Consider the following 13296-nt stretch of genomic DNA (forward strand, 5'->3'; position numbering starts at 1 on the left):
AAACAAGCGGCAGAGAAAGAGGGTAGACAGATATGTCTGCCCGTAGAAAATTATGGATCTACCTACTCCACTCCAATCTCATCAGTCATCCCGTGATCATGGCACTTGCAACAGTGTCGAAATATCGGGAGTCTCATATCCCCATTTAAACGCGGTAAGAACCCGTTATTATGTGCTTTAATTATGATAATAACCGCGTAAACTTAAAACAATTATTATTCTTATCAAAATAACGAGAAGCAATATGGGTAGAAACATAATTCTATACATAATGTGATCCAAATATCAAGCAACACTACCACTACTTACACTTAGTTTACTTATACTTAGTTTTATTATTATTGTTTTTATGATTTTGGTTTGCTTTTCTTTTTGTTTTGGATATTATTTTTTTGTCTGTGTACTTATTGATTTCCGTGTGGTTTCTGTCCTGTGTTAAATGTAATGTACCTGTCTGTCTGTGTCTGTGATATCCGGAAGTAATAAATGTTTCTTTCTTTCTTTCAACAATTATTTTTATAATTATGTAATATGCCTCTGTCATTTCATTGTATTTTGGAATAATTATGTACCCGAGTAATGAGAAAGTAGGTAATTATCACGTTAAAGCTGTACAAAGCCTAACCTGGAAAGTCCGTCATTATGATAAAATTAACAATTCACACATACATACATACATAAACTCACGCCTATTTCCCACCGGGGTAAGCAGAGACTATAGAATTCCATTTGCTTCGATCCTGACACACTTCTCTTGCAACAACAATTCAATTCAATTCAATGTCTTTATTGTGCTAGATATTTAGGTCATTTACATTTGCAGTTGATATTTACATTATTAAATCGTCCTCTAAATACTACCTTTGCAGGCATACACAAGTTTTAAAATACACATTACATGGAACTTAAATAATAAATATCAACATATTTGTCACAATTTTCGCCATTAGATCATAAATAAAATGAGTGTGTCACAGATTTCTTCGGCAATACACAAATTATGCAATTTTGGACAATTACACAAAACAAACAAAAAATATAGGACATGTCAAAAATATAGAATAATAAGACAATTACACAAGGCAAACAAAATAATTAACGACAGGCACATAAAAATATTCCAAAGTGAAAGCGAAGGAAGAAAATGGACACCTTAGTAAACGCATCAAAATTGTTTTTGCGCTAAATGGTCAAGGAACAGAATCATTTATCACAAGCCATTTAAAAAGGACAAAAAGCCGGCGATTCATGGAAAAATGAGGGAATTTAATGGGAAAATATTACACAAGGGAAATTTAATAAGCGTGTGAAAGATGACAAGAGAAAAACCGTGGATCGTAGCCAAGTTGCAAACAATTATGACATCATCATCAGCCCATTCACGTCCCCACTGCTGGAGCACGGGCCTTCCCTATGGATGCATCGATAGGGCTGATGATGATGTCATAATTGTTTGCAACTTGGCTAAGATCCACGGTTTTTCTCTTGTCATCTTTCACACGCTTATTGGATTGGGAGATCGGGCCTTAAACCATCACGCGGGCCTAGTGCGGATTGATGGTTATTAACGACTGCTAATGCAGCCGGGAACAATGGCTTATATTATAGCTCCTCATTATGACAATTGATATTTATTTCCCTAGCAATATTCCGTTTTTCACAGGGTCCGCTTACCTAATCTGAAGATTCGACAGGTCTGTTTCTTTACAGAAGCGACAGTCTGTCTGCCTGTCCAACCTGCAAAGGGATAACCAGCCCAATACAGGTTAGGTCACATACCTCTGAGAATGCATTTCTCGGCAATGTCGGTTTCCTCACGATGTTTTCCTTAACCGTGATAATCATTTATGATCCAAGCATGAATGCGAAAAAGAATTCGACAATCATTGGTTTAGGCCTGTGCTGGATTCGAACCTGCGACCTCAAAGTGAGAGGCAAGCGCACCAACTGGGCTACCACGGCTCACCAACATGTCAATCTACATTGATAGTCATAAAAAATATGTCGTCAGAATGGAGGGTGGGCGTTAGAAGACAATAATGGCCGTCATTAGTATCACAATCATTTTATTTACTTCCACATAGTTTATGTATCAAGATTAGATAAAGTCACAGCATAAGGTACACACTCACGGCAACGTCACGGTATTCGTAACGGTTACACAGTTTCTCGTAATTTAGCGCGCCTAAGGCGAAGGGGCCCTCCACCACCCATGGTTCTTATATTCGGACCGAATCATCGGGACATGTGAACGTACTTGCTAGGTGCTCTTTTCCGATCACACTTTCTTGACGTCCCTACAAGTTATAGGTGAGCGACTATAGCACTCCTCGTAATTATTCGACACGTCCGCTCATGACGATGGTTCGCGATAGACTGCCCGACTAGAACGGCAGTGCACGTCCGCTCGACACGACGACTCTGTAGTGACTCCCTGACTTCACTCAGCTCTGCCCGTAGGCCACCTGCCGTCGGAGCGTTGCAACTTCATGACGGAAGTTATGTAACTTCATTTTATTTTCCGATTTGATCAATTTCTCTTCTCAATTCATAACTAACGCCGACAAATATAATAATATGCATGTGACATGTGGGGACGTAATCGAAATTAAAAAGCTATTTCGCGATGTCTTCTATTAAAAAGCACACTTTATATCATTAACGTCGTAATTAACGTCTTAACACCATCTTAAATCTATCTCCAATTGTAATATATTCTGTCCCTTTCATACGTCGCGCTTCTATCCTTTTACTCTCTCGCACATGCTCATTATTTCATCTAATGTCGTTCCGTTCCTACAGACATGTCACCTTATGTTGTGTTATGGCCCAGTCTCCGGTTGTAGAATACTTAACGGCGTCCGTGGTCCAGCAGTTGAGCGTTGGGCTTACGATCCGGAGGTCCCTGGTTCGAATCCCGGTGGGGACTCATCCCAAAAATCACTTTGTGATCCCTAGTTTAGTTAGGACATTACAGGCTGATCAACTGATTGTCCGAAAGTAAGACGATCCGTGCTTCGGAAGGCACGTTAAGCCGTTGGTCCCGGTTACTACTTACTGATGTAAGTATGTAGTCGTTACAGTAGTCATGTCGGGGGACTTTGGCGGCTCAATAGTAACCCTGACACCAGGGTTGATGAGGTTGGTAATCCACCTCATAATGATAGAAGATTGCAGAATTCAGAATTTAAATATTTTCACCCCTCTCGTGGAGCACCCCGCTGACGTCACTTTACCCGAAGTTACTCTACTTTACTACTCCAAACTTTCGGTAAAGAATGAAGCAAAAGAAAAATTATCGCTCGCGAAATATGATCCGAAATCGAATGTAGCAATTATTTCTTTCCGTTATGGAAAACATTTTCAACAGTATAATTATTAAGAGTTGCTTTTTTCTGCAAAAGTAGGTAGATTATTTAGTTTGTCCTACAATAAACAGAGAATGTTTGAATTCAAACAAACTAAGTGCAAGTCCGTCTGTTAGCGGTTGCTTAATTCATCATATCCAGCTTACGACATCGTATCAACAGTGGCTGCAAGTTGTCTTTGATTACTTGTGGCTCTGCCCACCCCATTAGGGATTACGGGCGTGAGTTTATGTATGTATGTTTATGTATGCATCATACGATGGATGTACCTCTGACTACCCCAATCTTCTATCGTGTGGGTTGTGAGGTGATTTACCAACCCCATCAACCCTGTTGTCAGGTTACTCAGGGATACTATTGAGCCGCCAGAAATCCCTGACATGACTTGTGTAACGACTACATACTTTTTCTTTTTTATTTATTCATTTCAACATGGAATACATATAACCCTTAAGGGTTTAATTTGTAACTTACATCATGGGGATTAAAATGGCCACATCAAAGCAATTCATCTAAGAAAGCAATATTGCTATTTGAAATTTGTTTGCATTGCGCACTTACTTTTATATGCGCAAATGTCAAATTTCAATATTGCTTTCTTAGATGAATTGCTTCGATGTGGCCATTTTAACCCCCCAGTAAGTAGTAACCGGAACCAACGGATTAATGTGTCTTCCGAAACACGGATCGTCTTAATTTCGGACAATCAGCCTGTAAAGTCCTAGCCAAACTAGGGATCACAAAGTGATTTTTGTGATATGTGCCCACCGGGAAGCGAACCCGGAGCCTCCGGATCGTGAGCCCAACGCTCAATCACTGGACCACAAAGGCCGCTTATCGTTTACTACCATAATAATAATATGGGGTATAGTCATGTAGGTTTGCCTCAGATAGCATTAACTACTTGGCCGGGCAAGTGTAATAAACCATATATCAATCAATCATACTAAATGCGAAAGATCACTCACTCACTCAGGAACTGACTCATCATGAAATCTAAGAAACTAGAACTACTTACTTGGAGTCTGACATTTTGCACGGAGGTTCACATTAACACGTAGGTGCTCAGTAAACACGAGATTTTGTGAAATTCAACCTCAAACCTCAATTCGGTAAAAGGGGGTGGCAAAGTTTGTACAAAACTTCTTTAGTTTTGATACTGGGGTTTCACGCGAACGAAAACGCGGGTAACAGCTAGTTTTAATAATATATAAATATTCGTCCTCAGTTTATGTCCTCTAGATGGCGCCACATTGAATTAACCTTGACGTCACATAGCCATAACCTTCGGAAGGCACGTTAAGCCGTTGGTCCCGGTTACTACTTACTGATTTAAGTCAGTAGTCGCTACATGAGTCATGTCAGGGGACTTTGGCGGCTCAATAGTAACCCTAACACCTGGTTCATGGGGTTGGTGTTGGTAATCCACCTCAAAACCCACACGAGAGAAGAACTAGACCATCAAGACAGTTCTAGTGACACCTCATGTATTAAATTCTGGCAGGTGGTTCAGAAATTAGGTTAGAACAGACGTGCAAACACACATACATACATAGCAGTCAAACACATAACCCTCCTTTTTGCTTCGCCACAGTCGGGTAATAAATAGCTGATTTGCTTTTCGCTGTTACTGAGCACGCGCCTAGCAACCTGAGAGTAACAAAGAGTTTCAGATCAAAGCTGCATACCCGGGGGACAAATCTGTGTGTCATCTAGTTGCTATAACTGCGACGCAGTCGGAGGAAACGACTAAATGGAGGGATTCTTATACAGGGTGTTACTGACATCGTAAGGAATACTGAGGGGGATGATTCAGGCCATGATTCTGAGTTAATATCAAGTGGAATTTTCCGTCGCAAAAGTATGGAACGGAAAATAAGTTTAAAAATTACAAACATTTTCATGACTTTATTGACAGGAAATTCCACTTGATATTAACTCGGAATCATGGTTTGAATCATACATACATAAACTCACGCCTATTTCCCACCGGGGTAAGCAGAGACTATGGAATTCCATTTGCTTCGATCCTGACACACTTCTCTTGCTTCCTTTACATTCATCAATAGCTTCATACACGCACGCCGGTTCAAAGTAGATCGTATTAAATCTTTTCTAAGGACATCTCCAATTTGGTCATCGTAAGTCGTGGTTTCAATCATTCCCCTCAGTATTCGTTACAATTGGAAACGCGTACACATGTAATTTTTACTATTCTACTATAAAATCTTCGTCCAGTTGCAAAACCCTCAGAGGTAGTAAAATTACCACTCCATTTCACCCATCAGCTAAAACCGGGAACATTTAGACGTGATAGTCAAATCGCTTGGAATCTCGTTCCCCAGCACAGTCACGCCACTCCATGTCTCTACGCTCCATGAACTAAATTGAACAAGTAAGTTTCAGACTTATTCAAATTGCGGATCGATTTGAATACATATGTGTTGGGAAACTTGCGGGTTGACGGGCGAGCGGATTTGGTAAGGCCATTGGGACGCACTTGGTACGCGGTTTTCATTTATCTATCTATTGAATTTGTTATATTTGGCGCACTGTACATAAATTATCTAGAAATGTGTTTCGAAGGTACGTGACTTAGCCTGTATTGGTCAGGTTTTCCTTTCGCTGGTTGGAAGCTCAGACAGATATGTCAGATATTTAGGTTAGGGAAGTGGACCCTGTAAAAACTGCATAACGCAAGGAAGATGAATATCTTTGGTGCAGTGCAATAAAGTTGACTGACCCTGAAATCAGACACAATATTGCTCATCATCATTTTCCTAAATTTATTGCGTTTTTCACAGATTCCGTTTACTTAGTCTGAAGATACTACCAGATATCTAGTACTAAATATTTAAATACACATTGAAGTGTGTTCCAGTAGAAAACAATCTTACTTTGTATACTACAAAGAGTATCTAAAATAGATTAGATGAGATGATAGTGATGAGATTAGATGTCTTTGTTTACTCCTGTAATTAGAATGGACTTCATACTCAAGTCTCAAATCTGTTATAAGCATGGTCAATAATCTTATGTCTTGCTGGCTACAATATATTATTTACCGACTGCTTATAGCTGCTGCTGGCTGCTTATTTACTTGCCGATAACGCAACTCGAATTATTTAACTCACCGAATTTTAAATTTAGGATGTCTTCTGTTTGAAATCTCATTCACCAAACAGACAGGTGCAATGAACTTGCAATCTAAACTGCGTAAGTTAGATGCTTGAAATTTGACATGCACTCCCACACACACAAAGATCTTTATTTTAATAACACGCCACGCGGACGAAATCGCGAGCAAAAGCTAGTAAAATATAAAAACAAGTGATACCAAATCCGTTCGTCTCCAAAAGTTTCAAGGAAATATATTTCGTACGGGAGAAATCCCAGCTAAGACTATTATCCCAAGATTCGTGTTATTAAATAGCTCCGTCTTCGTGCTACAATAATACCCGGCATTCAGTGATATTGGTGGTCTACTACTTAAGTCACTTTATTGTAGACATAATGTACGTTTTGTCACTTTATGTTATGTTATATTGGGCTTTAATATAGTTATGACTAATTTTGTGACGCTTTATTGACTTGTACGAGATGGTTAAATGTTGTTTTGAATTATCGTGTTTCGTGAAAGTGGTTTTGTTTTTATGTAGCGGGGTCAATTTTGTCGTCCGATATCATTAGTAGATGGCAGTAACCGGTGTCAACGGCTAACCATGCCTGCAAGCACGGATCATCTTAGTAAGTCGAACGGTGCGGACCGCACCACGAACCCGGTTCGATATCGCACCTTTTCGATCTTGTCGAGGGATATGCGCCGCACATTATTATTGGTTCGGGTGTGCGTTCACCTTGCGCATCGAACCTGGTGCACAAGTTCGATCGTGTGGATGGCGCACCGCACCGCATTATCGTGTGCGTGGTGCGCACCGCACAGATTCGATCGTCTATTTGTGCTTTAAGACTGGTCAACGCACAAATCTGCTGTCTTAGAGAAGTGTTACATGTATCCACCAATTTTTCGTCAATCACGACGTTTTACCGACTTCAAAAAAGGAGGAAGTTTTCAATTCGACTTTTTATTCAAACAAAAATCGACCTTATTATTACTGCACTGTAATCGTTATTAATTTGTAGGCTTGTGTGCTGATCGTGGTTTTACCATGGAACTACGATCCCATATAGACAAAATTATTGCCGACGAAGTTTAGAAAAATCGACCTTATTATTACTTCACTGCGATTGTTATTTGTAAGGAGTTTTTTAAACTTCGTCGTCAATAATTTTGTCTATGGGTGATCTTGATTTTACCGTAGTTATTTCCACCCTACAAATAACGATCGCAGTGCAGTAATAATAAGGTCAATTTTTGTTTGAATAAAAAGTCATGATTGACGAATGTTTGATAAATGTAATACCTATTCCTCTTAAGTCAAAGTTTTCAGATTCCCAACAAATGCCATAAGTTTCTTATAACAAGCCCGTATGCAAGTTGTAATTGCTCGCGTTCAAGAGATAATCTATCCCCCAGTTAGAAGTTTAGCTCTAGATAAATTAGTTTTACTAGTTCACTAAACTGACCAGGTAGCCCCTTACAAGTAAAGTTGCTTCCCCACGACAAAATCGGACATCGCTGCGATATCGCAAAAATGTCCAACCGGAGACAGTATAACGAACGATCGCCAGACACCGTTGCTTAGCGATATTTCATTACACATAACATAACATCGCGCAAGTTCCCGAAGGGGTAAGTTAGTACTATACAAGGTGTTAGTGAGGAGCTCGGTGGCGCAGCGGTTAACGCGCTCGGTCTGCGATTGTTGAAGTAAAGCAACTTTCGCGAAGGCCGGTGGATGGGTGACCAAAAAAAAAGTTTTCATCTCGAGCTCCTCCGTGCTTCGGAAGGCACGTTAAGCCGTTGGTCCCGGCTGCATTAGCGGTCGTTAAATAGTTTAAGACCCGATCTCCCTATCCATTCTTAGGGAAGGCCCGTGCCCCAGCAGTGGGGACGTTAATGGGCTGATGATGAAGGTGTTATTGACATCGTAACGAATACTGATTCCGTTCATGATTTTGAGTTAATATCAGGTGGAATTTCCTGTCAGAAAGTTCGGATTTTTAAAAAAATATTTTCAGTTCCATACTTTTCCGACGGAAAATTTCAATTGATATCAACTCAGAATCATGGTTTGCATTGTTTCTCAAAGTATTCGTTACGATGTCACTATCATCTTGTATACTAATAATACATCCACTCCCCGCCAGTTATGTTAAAGTCCAATGTAATAGGGGGCCTTCAGCCCTTCATGCCACAGCCTTCGTGGTCTAGTGGTAAGAGCGTTTTTTTTTTTTTTTTTTTTTTTTTTTTTTTTTTTTTTTTTATATAACTTGTACCCCTGCCACACAAGAAAGGCAGGGTCATTGGTATACAAACATCGCTTACGTGCTCGTACTTAAATTCTAGGCCTGCCCTTTTTTTGGGCCCTACTATCTCACTCATCCATTCCAGTCCTCTAGTACCATACAAGTTCTCGCATTTATTCCTCTCGCACTTTTATTCATCATCTTTCATTCTTTTCATACCTATACCTATTCTATTTCTTATTCTAGGGTGGGGAGAGAAAACAGAGGGGACACTTAATTTTTTTTTTTTTTTTTTTTTTTTTTTTTTTTTTTTTTTTTTTTTTTTTTTTCATACTACAACAGTTGTTTCTTATGTCCTATTTTACATTTACAATTTACTTAATTCTATTTAAAGTCATTATGACTATCTTAGCATATGTACAATATACTAAACAATCATTTTCTTAATCTAGCTATTTATTTTGTTTACACTTTTTACAATTTTTATAACATAATCTACAAACAGTTGTGAGTTGTTTCTGTCTGTTATAAACTCTTGCAGGCTCTGCATAGTCAATTTGTAGCCTGCCCTCATTTCAAGGTCGTACCTTTCCCTGCTGTAAATAGGGCAGTCTACAAGGAGGTGGGGCACAGTCTCAGCTATACTAGGGTCGCAGGCGCACGCTGGGTTCTCTTTGCATTTAAAGCGAGTCAAATACTCAGAGAAACCTTCTTAACCAATTTTAAAAATTCTTTCACCACATTGTAGCTTATCTCTGCCCGCGTCCGACGGTATATCACTTCACTAATTTCACGTGATTTTTCTATTTTTAATCGAATTTTGAGCGCGTAGCACTTATAACTTGATGTTGCCGTGACGGTGGTTAGAGCGTTAGTAGTGGTAAGAGCGTTAGGCTCACGATCTGGAGGTCCGGGTTCGATTCCCGATGGGGACATTGTCGAAATCACTTTGTGAGACTGTCCTTTGTTTGGTAAGGACTTTTCAGGCTTGAATCACCTGATTGTCCGAAAAAGTAAGTTGATTCCGTGCTTCGGAGGGCACGTTAAGCCGTTGGTCCCGGCTATTAGCCGTAAAAACACCTCAACCCGTAGTGGAGCAGCGTGGTGGAGAATGCTCCACCCTCTCCGGTTGATTGAGAGGAGGCCTGTGCCCAGCAGTGGGACGTATATAGTATTTATGTTATGTTATGTGTGTGTATGTAAGAGGAGGGCGGGCTTGTTGTCATTAACCGGGCACAAATAAGTATTTATTGTAGATTTCTGATAGTCCGAAAGTATACTATGACGATCCGCGCTTCGGAAGGCAAACGTTACCTAACCCGTTGGTCCCGATTACTACTTACTGATATACGTACGTAGCCGTTACATGAGTTATGTCAGGGGCCTTTGGCGACTCAATAGTAACCCTGACACCAGGGTTGATGAGTTTGGTAATCCACCTCACAACCCACATGATAGAAGATTGTAGATTTACCTCAATGGCGTAAACCACTTAGTCGGACAAATGGGGAGCGTTGAGGGCTCTCACTCGGTACAAAATTTTATCGTAATGTTATATGCGACTGCACAAAAATACGATCGAAAAGATGTTCCGTTTGTTATTATTGTCGCAAATGATAGTAAAATAAACATTGCTATTTGTCTTTCTAAAGGCAGCAGAACGCGGTCTTCATTTTATTTTTCCCTCCCAGTCCACTGCAAGTAAGCTGTTTGTAGCATAGTAGGCATTTGAAATTGGAACGCTAAGTCTTGATCTGACCGCAAGCCGGATCCGAATGTTCCGACGTTACGTAGTCAGGGATGGCTAAGGGCCATTTAAAGTTGACTTTTTTATTTATTTATTTAAATCTGGCGTCATGTCCTACGCTAAACAGGGTGCTAGTGACATCATATCGAAACCTGAAGGGGATGATTTAGCTGATTATTCTGAGTTAATATCAAGTAGTGAAACACTGAAAGCTAAGATACTGAGGCATGTTACAAACTCTGTATCATCATAAATTCATAACGTACATTTTCCCATTTGTATTTTTAATTTTTAATTTTAATTCATTTGTTTCCAACAATACTTAATTTTGTTGTATACCTATGTATATGTTATAGTTTTAACTCTTATGTTTTCTAAGAAGATTTATGGCTGTTTTAATTTAGAAGTTAATTTCTGTTTAAGTTTTATACATATTTAATTATATATAAATATATATACACTTAAATATATAAGTTTGTTGTTGTAATTACGAATGTTGTGTGTACCTGTAATTGGAGCACATATACAAAAACTAATTTAAGACTTGTATTTTATAACTTTACAATATGTGTACTGTTGGTATACCTATCTAAATAAATAAATAAATAAAATAAATAAGTAGTGTAATGAAAAGTAGCATGGAAAATGCTGCACCGACAAGAGCGTGGCTCTTAAATTGAGGATGAATATCAAGTGGAATTTTTCCGTCGCAAAAGTATGTGTGCATCAGGATGGCGGGTGTAGGTATTCAAATGGCCTTGCTTTGTGAGTGAAAGCAATGTACGACCAATGTACTTAATGTACCTAAAACATCGAGCAATGTACCTTTTTACAACAAAAGTTATTGAAGGAAATTAGTGAGCCGCCAGCCTGATGTCAGGATGGCGGGCGTATTCTTGGATCTGCACAATTACTGAAAATAATTAAAAAAAACACTACCATTTCAATAAAAAAAAATCAACCTAAAATACTAAAAGAAAATGCGTCAAAACTTTCAGTAATAAACCTTTTTCAGTTGACTAGCCAACGAAGTTTATCAGCGAGAATCAAGCGGCAATGAAAATATATGGCCTCCCTATCTACCCCGCACAGCGAGCGTTAATTAGCTGTGGTCGAGAGATCGTGACGTCACGAAGTGTGAAAGCAAGATAGTCGTATTGAGGGATTGCTGTTTCGGTTTTATGGGCTTTACTAAAGCTGGGAGCACATAGGATTCTGTCGAATAGTACGCGTTGACGAGCTCGGTGGCGCAGCGGTAAACGCGCTTGATCTGCGATTGTTGAAGTTAAGCAACTTTCGCAAAGGCCGATCATAGGATGGGTGACCACAAAAAAAGTTTTAATCTCGAGCTCCTCCGTGCTTCGGAAGGCACGTTAAGCCGTTGGTCCCGGCTGCATTAGCAGTCGTTAATAACCACCAATCCGCACTGGGTCCGCGTGATGGTTTAAGGCCCGATCTCCCTATACATCCATAGAGAAGGCCCGTGCCCCAGCAGTGGGGAAGTTAATGGGCTGATGATGATGAAGATTCTCGAATGGCGACCAGGTGTCGGACGACGCTCAGTGGGTAGGCCCGCTACAAGGTGGACCGACGATCTGGTGATAGTCGCGGGAAGCCGCTGGATGCGGGCAGCGCAGGACCGATCGTCGTGGAGATCCTTGGGGGGGCCTATGCCCAGCAGTGGGCGTCGTATGGCTGGTAATGATGATGACAAATTAAAAAAGAGACGGATTTTAGGCATACAAATGCGCCCTATTATTTTTTTTCCAACCAATCTTTTTAGCGATTTATATTTGTTATTAATAAGTACATCCAAATATAACCAGCCAAAAGGTCAGATCTGGGCCGTTCCAACCCCTTATCATCCCGGTTATAACTGACCATACGGCACACGTTCTGTGTCCGGCATTCATCGACGGTACAACCAAATAGACACCTAACTCTCTCTCTTTATTTAAGAGCTGCGCTCTTGTCGGTGGACTAATCGCCATTCCTCTCTTCTTCCCGCTAAATCCTTCACCTCCTGATACGACATTACCTGCACCTCCTCTTTTATTTGTTTCATAAATGTCCTTCTATGATGTTTGTTATAAATTAATCGTGTCGTATCAGGTGGCCAATCATATTTCCTCTCCGGTTCTCTATAATCTTCATTATGGTTCTCTTTTTTTCAACTCTTAGACAACTAACAACAGGAGAAAAAAAAGATGAAGCCATTAATTTCATCGTCCCCCTAAGTAATATGGGGGGGTCTTAAAGACCACATTGAAGCAAATCATAAAAAAAAAAAACAATATTTCAATTTGTCATTTTTGTGTATATACGCCCAATGTCTACAAATGTCAAATAGTAAAAAAAAATAATAAATTTTTAAGATGAATGAGATCAACGAATGAATGAGGTCTCCGTAGAAGTGTTTACGGTAAGTTCACATGCTGAAATCAACTTTGTCCTTACTATTATACAGGGTGTTAGTGACATCGTAACGAATACTAAGGGGGATGATTCAGACCATGATTCTGAATTAATCAAGTGGAATTTTCCGTCGCAAAATTCATGATTTTTTCTAGTTTTATTAAATTATTTTTAATTCTATATACTAGTCAGATGTGTTGTCAGAACCCATTCTTCCGTTATTAGGAGTATAGAGGTTGTTTTGGCGATGCTGTACCTTCATTTGTTTTATGTCTGAGTCTAGAGTACTAAGGTCTTTACGAGGGTTCCGTAGTTAATCCTGTATCTAGGGGGATATGCGTCTCTTGAGAGGGCTTGTGTTTAAGAGCCTCTTTACATTACAGACAGACAAATGTC

The 13296-nt window shown here is 39.7% G+C and overlaps 2 protein-coding genes across 4 annotated transcripts in view; both read left to right on the top strand.

Moving 5' to 3' along the window:
• LOC126377068 (uncharacterized) overlaps positions 1-13296 on the top strand; it is a 450327-nt gene that overhangs the window by 341869 nt on the left and 95162 nt on the right. The window lies entirely within an intron of this gene.
• The window catches only part of LOC126377065 (octopamine receptor Oamb), a 210708-nt gene that overhangs the window by 85805 nt on the left and 111607 nt on the right, over positions 1-13296 (top strand). The window lies entirely within an intron of this gene.

Source organism: Pectinophora gossypiella, chromosome 22 (genome assembly GCF_024362695.1).
Source record: "Pectinophora gossypiella chromosome 22, ilPecGoss1.1, whole genome shotgun sequence".
Lineage (NCBI taxonomy): Eukaryota > Metazoa > Arthropoda > Insecta > Lepidoptera > Gelechiidae > Pectinophora > Pectinophora gossypiella.